Source organism: Salvelinus fontinalis, chromosome 2 (assembly GCF_029448725.1).
Source record: "Salvelinus fontinalis isolate EN_2023a chromosome 2, ASM2944872v1, whole genome shotgun sequence".
NCBI lineage: Eukaryota > Metazoa > Chordata > Actinopteri > Salmoniformes > Salmonidae > Salvelinus > Salvelinus fontinalis.
This window is the reverse complement of record NC_074666.1, coordinates 15,463,240-15,477,332: the sequence shown is the minus strand read 5'-3', so window position 1 is coordinate 15,477,332 and position 14,093 is coordinate 15,463,240. Positions and strand designations below refer to the sequence as shown.

The window sequence follows — 14,093 nt, the reverse complement described above, 5'->3', positions numbered from 1 at the left end:
AGTGATAGATGTGCAGATGAGGATGTGCAAGTAGAAATACTGGTGTGCAAAAAGAGAAGAAAAACAAAACCAAATATGTTGGATGGGCTATTTACAGATTGGCTGTGTACATCGCTGTAATCACTGCCAAATGTGTTGGACCACCTTTGGCAGTGATTACAGCCCCGAGTCTTCTTAGGTATGACGCTACAGGTATGACGCTAACTAAGCTTGGCACACCTGTATTTGGGGAGTTTCTCCCATTCTTCTCTGCAGATCCTCTCAAGCTCAGTCAGGTTGGATGTGGAGCGTCGCTATGCAGCTATCTTCAGGTCTCTCCAGAGATGTTCGAACGGGTTCAAGTCCAAGGTCAGGCTGGGCCACTCAACTTGTCCCAAAGCCATTTGTCCCGATGCGTAGGGTCATTGTCGTGTTGGAAGGTGAACCTTCGCCCCAGTCTGAGCGCTCTGGAGCAGATTTTCATCAAGAATTGCTGTGTACTTTTCTCCGTTCATCTTTCCTTTGATCCTGACTAGTCTCTCAGTCCGTGCCGCTGAAAAACATCCCCACAGCATGATGCTGCCACCACCATGCTTCACCGTAGGGATGATGCCAGGATTCCTCCAGACATGACGCTTGGCATTCAGGCCAAAGAGTTCAATTTTGGTTTCATCAGACCAGAGAATCTTGTTTCTCATGGTCAGAGAGTCTTTAGGTGCCTTTAAGGAAACTCCAAGCAGGCTGTCATGTGCCTTTTACTGAGGAGTGGCTTCCGCCTGGCCAATCTATCATAAAGGCCTGATTGGTGGAGTGCTGCAGAGATGGTTGTCCTTCTGGAAGATTCTCCCATCTCCACAGAGGAACTCTATTGCTCCGTCAGAGTGACCATCGGGTTCTTGGTCACATCCCTGACCAAGGCCCTTCTCCCACCATTTGCTCAGTTTGGCCGGCTGGCCAGCTCTAGGAAAAGTCTTGGTGGTTCCAAACTTGTTCCATTTAAGAATGATGGATGCCACTGTATTCTTGGGGACCTTCAATGCTGCAGAATTGTTTTGCTACCCTTTCCCAGATCTGTGCCTCGACACAATCGGACAATTCCTTTGACCTCATGGCTTGTTTTTTTGCTCTGACATGCACTGTCAACTGTGGGACCTTATATAGACAGGTGTGTGCCTTTCCAAATCATGTCCAATCAAGTTGTAGAAACCTCTCAAGGATGTTGGATGCACCTGAGCTCAAAGTCTCATCGCACAGGTTCTGAATACAAAGGTTCTGAATACCTATTATTTTTAATACATTTGCAAAAATGTCTAAAAATCTGTTTTTGCTTTGTTATGACGGGGTATTGTGTGTAGATTGATGAGGAAAAATTATAATTTGATCTTGTCTAGAATAAGGCTGTAACGTAACAAAATGCGGGAAAAAGTCAAGGGGTCTGAATACTTTCCGAACGCACTGTACAATTTAAAATATGACATGACATTACATTTCATAACACTTTACTACCACATATCTACAATAAAACATCCGTGTGTACGTGTGTGTAGAGTACGTGTCTTAAGTGTATGTGTGAATGAGAGGTCAAACACTGACAGACCCCTCAATGCTGTTGTTGACAATAGAATAGAATACAAACCTCATCTCCATGGTCACAACAATGAAATGAAGCCCAACCCATCTCCATGTTCTGGGATTGTTACCAGGGAGAAAAACTTGACCGTTTTTTGTTGTTGTTTGTTTTGTTTTTCGAGGCAGATGTTAAAGCCTGGCTGAACTTCCTGATGTGGCATAATTTTCCGTATTGAAGTCGACTAGGTTTAGCTAGCGCTAGTCAACAATTAGCATCGGCTGGCTGGTGTACAACTGTGGCAAAGTTAGTTTGACATTGGATTCTCTGAGGATATTTAGGGATTGTAAAATGGAACAATAGGTTGAAGTTGCACATCTTTTAGTTTTCTCATTAGATGTGTTCAGTATTTGTATACGAATTTCTACAAATTCTAGTTGGTTTGAGTTTTTTAAGTCAATGAAATTTGGAGCTGTTGACATTTAAAAATACTTGCTTCTACAATGTGTAATTTACTGACGGTCCGTAACTAGCCTCATAGGGGCTTATGGTTGGGTCCCGGGAATTGAACCGACTAACCTGGCATTACAAGGGCCATGCTGGAACGTTAAACCAAATATGATCATGGGCATCACGATCTGTGGGCAGGAGGGATGATGACTTGGCTACTGCCACCTGTGGGCAGGGTTGATGATGACTTGGGTACTGCCAGCTGTGGGCAGGATTGATGATGACTTGGGTACTGCCAGCTGTGGGCAGGATTGATGATGACTTGGGTACTGCCAGCTGTGGGCAGGAGGAATGATGACTTGGGTACTGCCAGCTGTGGGCTAGATTGATGATTACTTGTGTACTGCCAGCTGTGGGCAGTAGGGATGATGACTTGGGTACTGCCAGCTGTGGGCAGGAGGAATGATGACTTGGGTACTGCCAGCTGTGGGCAGGATTGATGATGACTTGGGTACTGCCAGCTGTGGGCAGGATTGATGATGACTTAGGTACTTCCAGCTGTGGGCAGGAGGGATGATGACTTGGGTACTGCCAGCTGTGGGCAGGAGGGATGATGACTTGGGTACTGCCAGCTGTGGGCAGGAGGGATGATGACTTGTGTACTGCCAGCTGTGGGCAGAAGGGATGATGACTTGGGTACTGCCAGCTGTGGGCAGGAGGGATGATGACTTGGGTACTGCCAGCTGTGGGCAGGAGGGATGATGACTTGGGTACTGCCAGCTGTGGGCAGAAGGGATGATGACTTGGGTACTGCCAGCTGTGGGCAGGAGGGATGATGACTTGGGTACTGCCAGCTGTGGGCAGGAGGGATGATGACTTGGGTACTGCCAGCTGTGGGCAGGAGGGATGATGACTTGGGTACTGCCAGCTGTGGGCAGGAGGGATGATGACTTGGGTACTGCCAGCTGTGGGCAGGAGGGATGATTACTTGTGTACTGCCAGCTGTGGGCAGGAGGGATGATGACTTGGGTACTGCCAGCTGTGGGCAGAAGGGATGATTACTTGTGTACTGCCAGCTGTGGGCAGGCTTGAAATAAACCCAACCCAAGGAAAACTTACGGTGACCTTCATTCCGTGACATCATTTTTCCCTCATCATCTTGTAAATCTAAGTTTTGGATCTATTTACAGTTTGTGGTAAATTTTGACAATAAAAAAAAACTGTTTCTGCCTCAGATCGATGCCAAAAGGAGAAGTTGTTTTTGGAGGGGCATTCGTTCTGTAATAATGTTGGTCTGATGAGGAGGCTGCTCGGGACCTTCTGAAAGTAAATCACCAGCCACCGCTGCTGTCATAGACATAACTCCGACAGGAAGAGAGATGGAACTGCTGCCAGCTTTAGGAGCAACATCCTTGAGGGCTTTCCACCGACAGAGACTCAGCACAGCATGTCAAAAACACTACACAATCTGTCTGGGACTTATTAAAGTACACACACACAAGCAGGATCACACACTCTGGTACAAGAGGCATGGTCCAAGGACAGAAAATATTGCCCCAAAAAATAAATACAATAATCCCATTTGTCTGTCAGGTAGACAGGAAGGGAGAGAGGGAGGAAAGGAGGGAGAGAGGGAGGGAGACCGGGAGGAAGGGAGGCAGGGAAGGAGGGAGGGAGGGAGGATGTCTGGAGGAACTGAAAGCAGAGTACAGGAAACCTTGACCACGAGAGAGGTACAGGAAACCTTGACCACGAGAGAGTTACAGGAAACCTTGACAATGAGAGAGTTACAGGAAACCTTGACCACGAGAGAGTTACAGGAAACCTTGACAATGAGAGAGTTACAGGAAACCTTGACCACGAGAGAGGTACAGGAAACCTTGACCACGAAAGAGTTACAGGAAACCTTGACCATGAGAGAGGTACAGGAAACCTTGACAATGAGAGAGTTACAGGAAACCTTGACCACGAGAGAGTTACAGGAAACCTTGACAATGAGAGAGTTACAGGAAACCTTGACCACGAGAGAGTTACAGGAAACCTTGACCACGAGAGAGGTACAGGAAACCTTGACCACGAAAGAGTTACAGGAAACCTTGACCATGAGAGAGGTACAGGAAACCTTGACAATGAGCGAGGTATAGGAATCATCACTCTTCATTACTGTCACCACACCTGCTACCACTGGCTGCTGCTGCAGTTGGAACAGGCCAGGGTTACTGTACTGTACCAGGACTAGGGTTGGAACAGGCCAGGGTTACTGTACTGTACCAGGACTGGGGTTGGAACAGGCCAGGGTTACTGTACTGTACCAGGACTGGGGTTGGAACAGGCCAGGGTTACTGTATTGTACCAGGACTGGGGTTGGAACAGGCCAGGGTTACTGTACTGTACCAGGACTGGGGTTGGAACAGGCCAGGGTTACTGTACTGTACCAGGACTAGGGTTGGAACAGGCCAGGGTTACTGTACTGTACCAGGACTGGGGTTGGAACAGGCCAGGGTTACTGTACTGTACCAGGACTGGGGTTGGAACAGGCCAGGGTTACTGTACTGTACCAGGACTGGGGTTGGAACAGGCCAGGGTTACTATACTGTACCAGGACTTGGGTTGGAACAGGCCAGGGTTACTGTACTGTACCAGAACTAGGGTTGGAACAGGCCAGGGTTACTGTACTGTACCAGGACTGGGGTTGGAACAGGCCAGGGTTACTGTACTGTACCAGGACTGGGGTTGGAACAGGCCAGGGTTACTGTACTGTACCAGGACTGGGGTTGGAACAGGCCAGGGTTACTGTACTGTACCAGGACTAGGGTTGGAACAGGCCAGGGTTACTGTACTGTACCAGGACTGGGGTTGGAACAGGCCAGGGTTACTGTACTGTACCAGGACTAGGGTTGGAACAGGCCAGGGTTACTGTACTGTACCAGGACTGGGGTTGGAACAGGCCAGGGTTACTGTACTGTACCAGAACTAGGGTTGGAACAGGCCAGGGTTACTGTACTGTACCAGGACTGGGGTTGGAACAGGCCAGGGTTACTGTACTGTACCAGGACTGGGGTTGGAACAGGCCAGGGTTACTGTACTGTACCAGGACTAGGGTTGGAACAGGCCAGGGTTACTGTACTGTACCAGGACTGGGGTTGGAACAGGCCAGGGTTACTGTACTGTACCAGGACTAGGGTTGGAACAGGCCAGGGTTACTGTACTGTACCAGGACTGGGGTTGGAACAGGCCAGGGTTACTGTACTGTACCAGAACTAGGGTTGGAACAGGCCAGGGTTACTGTACTGTACCAGGACTGGGGTTGGAACAGGCCAGGGTTACTGTACTGTACCAGGACTGGGGTTGGAACAGGCCAGGGTTACTGTACCAGGGTTACTGTACCAGGGTTACTGTACACACCAGGGGTCTAGGCTAGACGGACGAGTCAAATACAGGGAGAGTTTAACAATGCTCTTAATTCAGCTCCAGAGGAAGTCTCTCTTTAATATCCAATCAAGAGGAGGGGGGAGTAAATCAAATGTTATCTCACATGCTCCGAATACAACTGGAGTAAATTAAGTCCAGAAAAACATGTATTCACTGTTCAACAGATTTTCCCCCCGGGAAAAGTGAGGCGAGCAAAACAAAGAAAGAAACGTTCTTTAAAACAGCACTTTACCACATTGTCCTAGGCACTTGTGTAAGTTGTAGACCTGTAGGTTCCAGACCTGTAGGTTCCAGACCTGTAGGTTCTAGACCTGTAAGTTCCAGACCTGTAGGTTCTAGACCCGTAGGTTCCAGACCCGTAGGTTCTAGACCTGTAGGTTCTAGACCTGTAAGTTCCAGACCTGTAGGTTCTAGACCTGCAGGTTCCAGACCTGTAGGTTCCAGACCTGTAGGTTCTAGACCTGTAAGTTCCAGACCTGTAGGTTCTAGACCTGTAGGTTCCAGACCTGTAGGTTCCAGACCTGTAGGTTCTAGACCTGTAGGTTCCAGACCTGTAGGTTCCAGACCTGTAGGTTCCAGACCTGTAGGTTCCAGACCTGTAGGTTCCAGACCTGTAGGTTCAAGACCTGTAGGTTCAAGACCTGTAGGTTCTAGACCTGTAGGTTCCAGACCTGTAGGTTCCAGACCTGTAGGTTCCAGACCTGTAGGTTCCAGACCTGTATGTTCTAGACCTGTAAGTTCCAGACCTGTAAGTTCCAGACCTGTAGGTTCTAGACCTGTAGGTTCCAGACCTGTAGGTTCCAGACCTGTAGGTTCTAGACCTGTAGGTTCCAGACCTGTAGGTTCCAGACCTGTAGGTTCCAGACCTGTAGGTTCCAGACCTGTAGGTTCCAGACCTGTAGGTTCCAGACCTGTAGGTTCCAGACCTGTAGGTTCAAGACCTGTAGGTTCTAGACCTGTAGGTTCCAGACCTGTAGGTTCCAGACCTGTAGGTTCCAGACCTGTAGGTTCCAGACCTGTATGTTCTAGACCTGTAAGTTCCAGACCTGTAAGTTCCAGACCTGTAAGTTCCAGACCTGTAAGTTCCAGACCTGTAGGTTCTAGACCTGTAAGTTCCAGACCTGTAGGTTCCAGACCTGTAGGTTCCAGACCTGTAGGTTCCAGACCTGTAAGTTCTAGACCTGAGATTCAAGAGTTATGTTATTTCATGCAAAAACCTACACTATTTTCTTTATTTTTTTATGCAGATATTACAATGTTGTTAAAGCTATGATAAATGAAACACAATGGGAAGTATAACTTGTGAACGTTTCTTTATTCCTGATACAAAAAGGTGCAATCCAATGTGACGTATACGGTAATAATGTAGACTATATATAAAAAATATATAATTCAAGAATGATTTACCACTAAATAATTGTAAATCAAATTAAATTGTTGATGTATAATAATGAGTTCATTGCCAGAATACATCTCTATAGCCGTTAACAAAATATGAATAAAATTATGATTAGGCCTCTCGTAGACTAGGCCTTGTAGAAAGAGGGTAAGGCTGGGCATCTGTTAAACAGTATTACAACTTGGTCTGGCCTAATGGAGCTATATACAGGAAGTACCAGATCAATGTGGAGCTATATACAGGAAGTACCAGATCAATGTGGAGCTATATACAGGAAGTACCAGTACCAGATCAATGTGGAGCTATATACAGGAAGTACCAGATCAATGTGGAGCTATATACAGGAAGTACCAGTACCAGATCAATGTGGAGCTATATACAGGAAGTACCAGTACCAGATCAATGTGGAGCTATATACAGGAAGTACCTGTCACCTTCGTCATAGCGATGAGACCAAAGCGCAGCGTGATTTGAATGCATCTTATTTTAATAAAGAAAGAACACGGAATGAACTTTACAAAAACAACAAAACGAACGTGAAGTTATATAATCATAGTGCTGACACAAGCAACTAAACATAGACATAGACAATCACCCACGAAATACTCAAGGAATATGGCTGCCTAAATATGGTTCCCAATCAGAGACAACGATAAACAGCTGCCTCTAATTGAGAACCAATCTAGGCAACCATAAACATACAAAACCCCTAGACTGGTGCCAACCCCCATAGACATACAAAACCCTTAGACTGGTGCCAACCCCATAAACATACAAAACACCTAGACTGGTGCCAACCCCATAGACATACAAAAAACCCTAGACTGGTGCCAACCCCAAAGAAATACAAAAAACCCTAGACTGGTGCCAACCCCATAGACAGACAAAACCCCTAGACAGGTAAAACATATATCACCCATGTCACACCCTGACCTAACCAAAATAATAAAGAAAACAAAGAATATTGTTTATCAGTCTTATGGCTATTTAACAGTCTTATGGCTATTTAACAGTCTTAAGGCTATTTAACAGTCTTATGGCTATTTAACAGTCTTAAGGCTATTTATCAGTCTTATGGCTATTTAACAGTCTTATGGCTTGGGGGGTAGAAACTGTCTGTCACGATCGTGTGGAGGATTGACGGACCAAAACGCAGCATTAGGAAAATAAGCCATCTTCATTTATTTAAGAAGGAGAACCGAAAACAAAACACTCTTACAAAACTAACAAAACAAGAAAACGATCGTGAAGCTAAATAACGATGTGCACACACAGGCTACAAACGTATCACATAGACAACTACTCACAACAAATGAAAGCCTATGGCTACCCTAAATAAGGCTCCCAATCAGAGACAACCGAAATCAGCTGTCTCTAATTGGGAACTCATTCAGGTAACCATAGACTCTCCTAGACAACTAAACATACATAGACAACGCTAGACACATGTACTCAACACAAACCCATATACTACACCCAACAACCCCTTTACCATAGAAAAACCCAAAACCAACAAAACACAAACATTCCCCATGTCACACCCTGACCTAACTAAAATAATAAAGAAAACAAAGAATACTAAGGCCAGGGCGTGACATAACCCCCCCCCTTAAGGTGCGAACTCCGGGCGCACCATTAACCAGTCTAGGGGAGGGTCTGGGTGGGCTTCCATCCACGGTGGCGGCTCCGGCTCTGGTCGTAGTCCCCACGTCACCACAGTCCCTAACCGCCTCCTTAGCTTCCTCCAAATGACCCCCCTCCACATTAACCCCACTGCATTAAGGGGCAGTTCCGGACTAAGGGGCAGCTCCGGACTAAGGGGCAGTACCAGGGTAAGGGGCAGTACCAGGGTCAGGGGCAGCTCCGAACTAAGGGGCAGTACCAGGGTAAGGGACAGCACCAGGATAAGGGGCAGCACCAGGCTGAGGGACTGCAGCTCCGGACTGAGGGACTGCAGCTCCGGACTGAGGGACGGCCCATGGCTGGCTGACGGATCTGGCTGCTCATGGCTAGCTGACGGATCTGGCTGCTCATGGCTAGCTGACGGATCTGGCTGCTCATGGCTAGCTGACGGATCTGGCTGCTCATGGCTAGCTGACGGATCTGGCTGCTCATGGCTAGCTGACGGATCTGGCTGCTCATGGCTGACTGACGGATCCGGCTGCTCATGGCTGGCTGACGGATCCGGCTGCTCATGGCTAGCTGACGGATCTGGCTGCTCATGGCTAGCTGACGGATCTGGCTGCTCATGGCTAGCTGACGGATCTGGCTGCTCATGGCTAGCTGACGGATCTGGCTGCTCATGGCTGGCTGACTGATCTGGCTGCTCCTGTCTGATTGGCGGCTCTGGCAGATCCTGTCTGATTGGCGGCTCTGGCGGATCCTGTCTGACGGACGGCTCTAGCGGCTCCTGTCTGGCGGGCAGCTCTAGCGGCTCCTGTCTGGCGGGCGGCTCAGTAGGCTCATGGCAGACGGGCGGCTTTGCAGGCTCATGGCAGACGGGCGGCTTTGCAGGCTCATGGCAGACGGATGGCTCAGATGGCGCTGGGGAGACGGATGGCTCAGATGGCGCTGGGGAGACGGATGGCTCAGATGGCGCTTGGCAGACGGGCAGTTCAGGCATCGCTGTGCAGACGGCAGACTCCTGCCGGCTGAGGCGCACTGTAGGCCTGGTGCGTGGTGCCGGGACTGATGGCACCGGGCTGGGGACACGCATCTCAGGGCTAGTGCGGGGAGCAGCAACAGGACGCACAGGACTCTGGGGACACACAGGAGGCTTGGTGCGTGGTTTAGGCACTGGTGGTAAAGGGCTGGAGACACGCACCATATAGCTAGTGCGTGGAGGAGGCACTGGTGGTACTGGGTTGTGGCGGGGAGGTGGCGCCGGAAATACCGGACCGTGCAGGCGTACTGGCTCCCTTGAGCGCCGAGCCTGCCCAACCTTACCTGGTTGTATGCTCCCCGTCGCCTGACCAGTGCGGGGAGGTGGAATAACCCGCACCGGCCTATGTAGGCGAACCGGGGACACCATGCGTAAGGCTGGTGCCATGTACGCCGGCCCGAGGAGACGCACTGGTGACCAGATGCGTTGGGCCGGCTTCATGACATACGGCTCAACGCTCAGTCTAGCCCGGCCGATACGTGGAGCTGAAATGTACCGAACCGGGCTATGCACACGTACAGGAGACACCGTGCGCTCTACTGCGTAACACGGTGTCTGCCCGTACTCTCGCTCTCCACGGTAAGTACAGGGAGTAGGTGCAGGTTTCCTACCTGACTTCGCCACACTCCCTTTAAGGCCCCCCCCAAGAAATTTTTGGGTTGTACTCACGGGCTTCCAGCCTTGTCTCCGTGCTGCCTCCTCATATCGCCTCCTCTCGGCTTTAGCTGCCTCCAGCTCTTCACGAGGAAGGCGATATTCTCCCGGTTGTGCCCACGGCCCCTTACCATCCAGTATCTCCTCCCATGTCCACGAATCCTGTGTAGGTAGGTCCTGTTGCCGCTTTCCATGCCGCTTGGTCCTGTAATGGTGAGTAGTTCTGTCACGATCGTGTGGAGGATTGACGGACCAAAACGCAGCATTAGGAAAATAAGCCATCTTCATTTATTTAAGAAGGAGAACCGAAAACAAAACACTCTTACAAAACTAACAAAACAAGAAAACGATCGTGAAGCTAAATAACGATGTGCACACACAGGCTACAAACGTATCACATAGACAACTACTCACAACAAATGAAAGCCTATGGCTACCCTAAATAAGGCTCCCAATCAGAGACAACCGAAATCAGCTGTCTCTAATTGGGAACTCATTCAGGTAACCATAGACTCTCCTAGACAACTAAACATACATAGACAACGCTAGACACATGTACTCAACACAAACCCATATACTACACCCAACAACCCCTTTACCATAGAAACACCCAAAACCAACAAAACACAAACATTCCCCATGTCACACCCTGACCTAACTAAAATAATAAAGAAAACAAAGAATACTAAGGCCAGGGCGTGACACTGTCTCTGAGACTGTTGGTCCAAGAGCCGATGCTCCGGTACCGTTTGCCGGACGGTAGCAGAGTGAATAGTTCATGGTTTTTCCGCCCTTTTTCTGAAATCGCCCGATATAGAAGTCCTGGATGGCAGGGAGCTCGGCCCCAGTGATGTACTGGGCTGTCCGCACCATCCTCTGTATCGCTTGCGGTCAAGGGTGGTGCATTTGTCATACCAAGCGGTGATGCAGCTAGTCAAGATGCTCTCGATGGTGCAGCTGTAGAACTTCTTCAGAATCCAAAGGACCATGCAAAATCTGTTCAGCCACCTGAGGGGGAAAAGGCGCTGCCCCCTTTACTACAGTGTACGCAGTACAACCGATATTATGGATCCTCCCCGCCAGCCTTGGAGCTAACCCATCTCCTGCTCCGCTCTCCCTCTCACACGAATCAATTAAATGGCCTGGCTCCTTAAGTAGGCGGATCGACATGCTATAAAGCTCCCGCATAACTAAACAGGTCATTAAGATCCCCGGAGGTAATTCTCTCTCAGAACAGACACTCTTACTTACAGTGTGAACCACTCACATGTAATGGACATCAGTATGGTACCTGTCAATCACGCACGCACGCACGCACGCACGCACGCACGCACGCACGCACGCACGCACGCACACACACACACACACACACACACACACACACACACACACACACACACAGGAGAGCAGAGGAGGCATGGCTGCCGAGGGAGGGAGAGATGAGGCTGTGTGCGACAAACCTCTTCTCTCAGGAAGTAGCAGGGAGGCAGCACACTGTGTGAGATCAGAGGGCAGAAATAGAATCAATGACGACGGAAGCCTCTCCTCTCTCCGCTGATGGACAGCCGTGACGGAGTGGAGATGAAATCCACTACAGTCCTTTCAAAGGGCTTTGCACATTTGCATTAGTACACTTCTCATTCCAGTCCCACCTACAAAATTGCACTCATAAAATAAAAGGTGTATTTGGTATTTATTATGGATCCCCACTATCTGTTGCCTTGGCAGCAGCTACTCTTCCTGGGGTTTTCCTATAGTCCCACCTACAAAATTGCACTCATAAAATAATGAGGGCAGGGGACAAGATTCAAAAGGACTCAATTCGCTTTGATTCAATTATGTGAAGCTCTACTCACACTGCAGTTCTCAGGGGGGACCAGCCGCTGTGTGATCTCTCCTCCGTGGACACAGAAGACGTGTTTCATCTCCCAAGTGAAGATGTCCCAGACGATGACGTCCACACCGCCGGAGACCAGGGAGCGCTGGTCGCCTGCTGTACCTGGTGGGGGTACAGCAGGCAGGTCACCTTGTTAGGGTGACCCCGCACGGTGTGGTGAGGGCGCCAGCCTATAGAGAGAGGAGATAGTAACAGTCATTAACCCTCAGGGTGCGGTGAGGGGGACAGCCTATAGAGAGGAGATAGTAACACAGTCACTAAGCCTCAGGGTACGATGAGGGGGACAGCCTATAGAGAGGAGATAGTAACAGTCACTAACCCTCAGGGTACGGTGAGGGGGCCAGCCTATAGAGAGGAGATAGTAACACAGTCATTAACCCTCAGGGTGCGGTGAGGGGGCCAGCCTATAGAGAGAGGAGATAGTAACAGTCATTAACCCTCAGGGTGGGGTGAGGGGGGCCAGCCTATAGAGAGAGGAGATAGTAACACAGTCACTAACCCTCAAGGTGCAGTGAGGGGGCCAGCCTATAGAGAGAGGAGATAGTAACAGTCATTAACCCTCAGGGTGGGGTGAGGGGGGCCAGCCTATAGAGAGAGGAGATAGTAACACAGTCACTAACCCTCAAGGTGCAGTGAGGGGGCCAGCCTATAGAGAGAGGAGATAGTAACAGTCACTAACCCTCAGGGTGCGGTGAGGGGGCCAGCCTATAGAGAGAGGAGATAGTAACAGTCACTAACCCTCAGGGTGCGGTGAGGGGGCCAGCCTATAGAGAGGAGATAGTAACAGTCACTAACCCTCAGGGTACGGTGAGGGGGCCAGCCTATAGGGAGAGGAGATAGTAACAGTCACTAACCCTCAGGGTACGATGAGGGGGCCAGCCTATAGAGAGAGGAGATAGTAACAGTCATTAACCCTCAGAGTATGGTGAGGGGGCCAGCCTATAGAGAGAGGAGATAGTAACAGTCATTAACCCTCAGGGTACGGTGAGGGGGCCAGCCTATAGAGAGAGGAGATAGTAACAGTCACTAACCCTCAGGGTGCGGTGAGGGGGCCAGCCTATAGAGAGAGGAGATAGTAACAGTCATTAACCCTCAGGGTACGGTGAGGGGGCCAGCCTATAGAGAGAGGAGATAGTAACAGTCACTAACCCTCAGGGTGCGGTGAGGGGGCCAGCCTATAGAGAGAGGAGATAGTAACAGTCACTAACACTCAGGGTGCGGTGAGGGGGCCAGCCTATAGAGAGAGGAGATAGTAACAGTCACTAACACTCAGGGTGGGGTGAGGGGGCCAGCCTATAGAGAGAGGAGATAGTAGCAGTCATTAACCCTCAGGATACGGTGAGGGGGCCAGCCTATAGAGAGAGGAGATAGTAACAGTCACTAACCCTCAGGGTACGGTGAGGGGGCCAGCCTATAGAGAGAGGAGATAGTAACAGTCACTAACCCTCAGGGTGCGGTGAGGGGGCCAGCCTATAGACAGAGGAGTCAGTAACAGTCACTAACCCTCAGGGTGCGGTGAGGGGATGGCCTATAGAGAGAGGAGATAGTAACAGTCACTAACACTCAGGGTGGGGTGAGGGGGCCAGCCTATAGAGAGAGGAGATAGTAGCAGTCATTAACCCTCAGGGTACGGTGAGGGGGCCAGCCTATAGAGAGAGGAGATAGTAACAGTCACTAACCCTCAGGGTACGGTGAGGGGGCCAGCCTATAGAGAGAGGAGATAGTAACAGTCACTAACCCTCAGGGTGCGGTGAGGGGGCCAGCCTATAGAGAGAGGAGATAGTAACAGTCACTAACCCTCAGGGTGCGGTGAGGGGATGGCCTATAGAGAGAGGAGATAGTAACAGTCATTAACCCTCAGGGTGCGGTGAGGGGATGGCCTATAGAGAGAGGAGATAGTAACAGTCATTAACCCTCAGGGTGCGGTGAGGGGGCCAGCCTATAGAGAGAGGAGATAGTAACACAGTCACTAACCCTCAGGGTACGGTGAGGGGGCCAGCCTATAGAGAGAGGAAATAGTAACACAGTCACTAACCCTCAGGGTACGATGAAG

At 49.8% G+C, this 14,093-nt stretch overlaps 1 pseudogene; it reads right to left on the bottom strand.

The window, feature by feature from the left end:
- LOC129833644 (WD repeat-containing protein 7-like) overlaps positions 1 to 14,093 on the bottom strand; it is a 68,132-nt pseudogene that overhangs the window by 17,946 nt on the left and 36,093 nt on the right.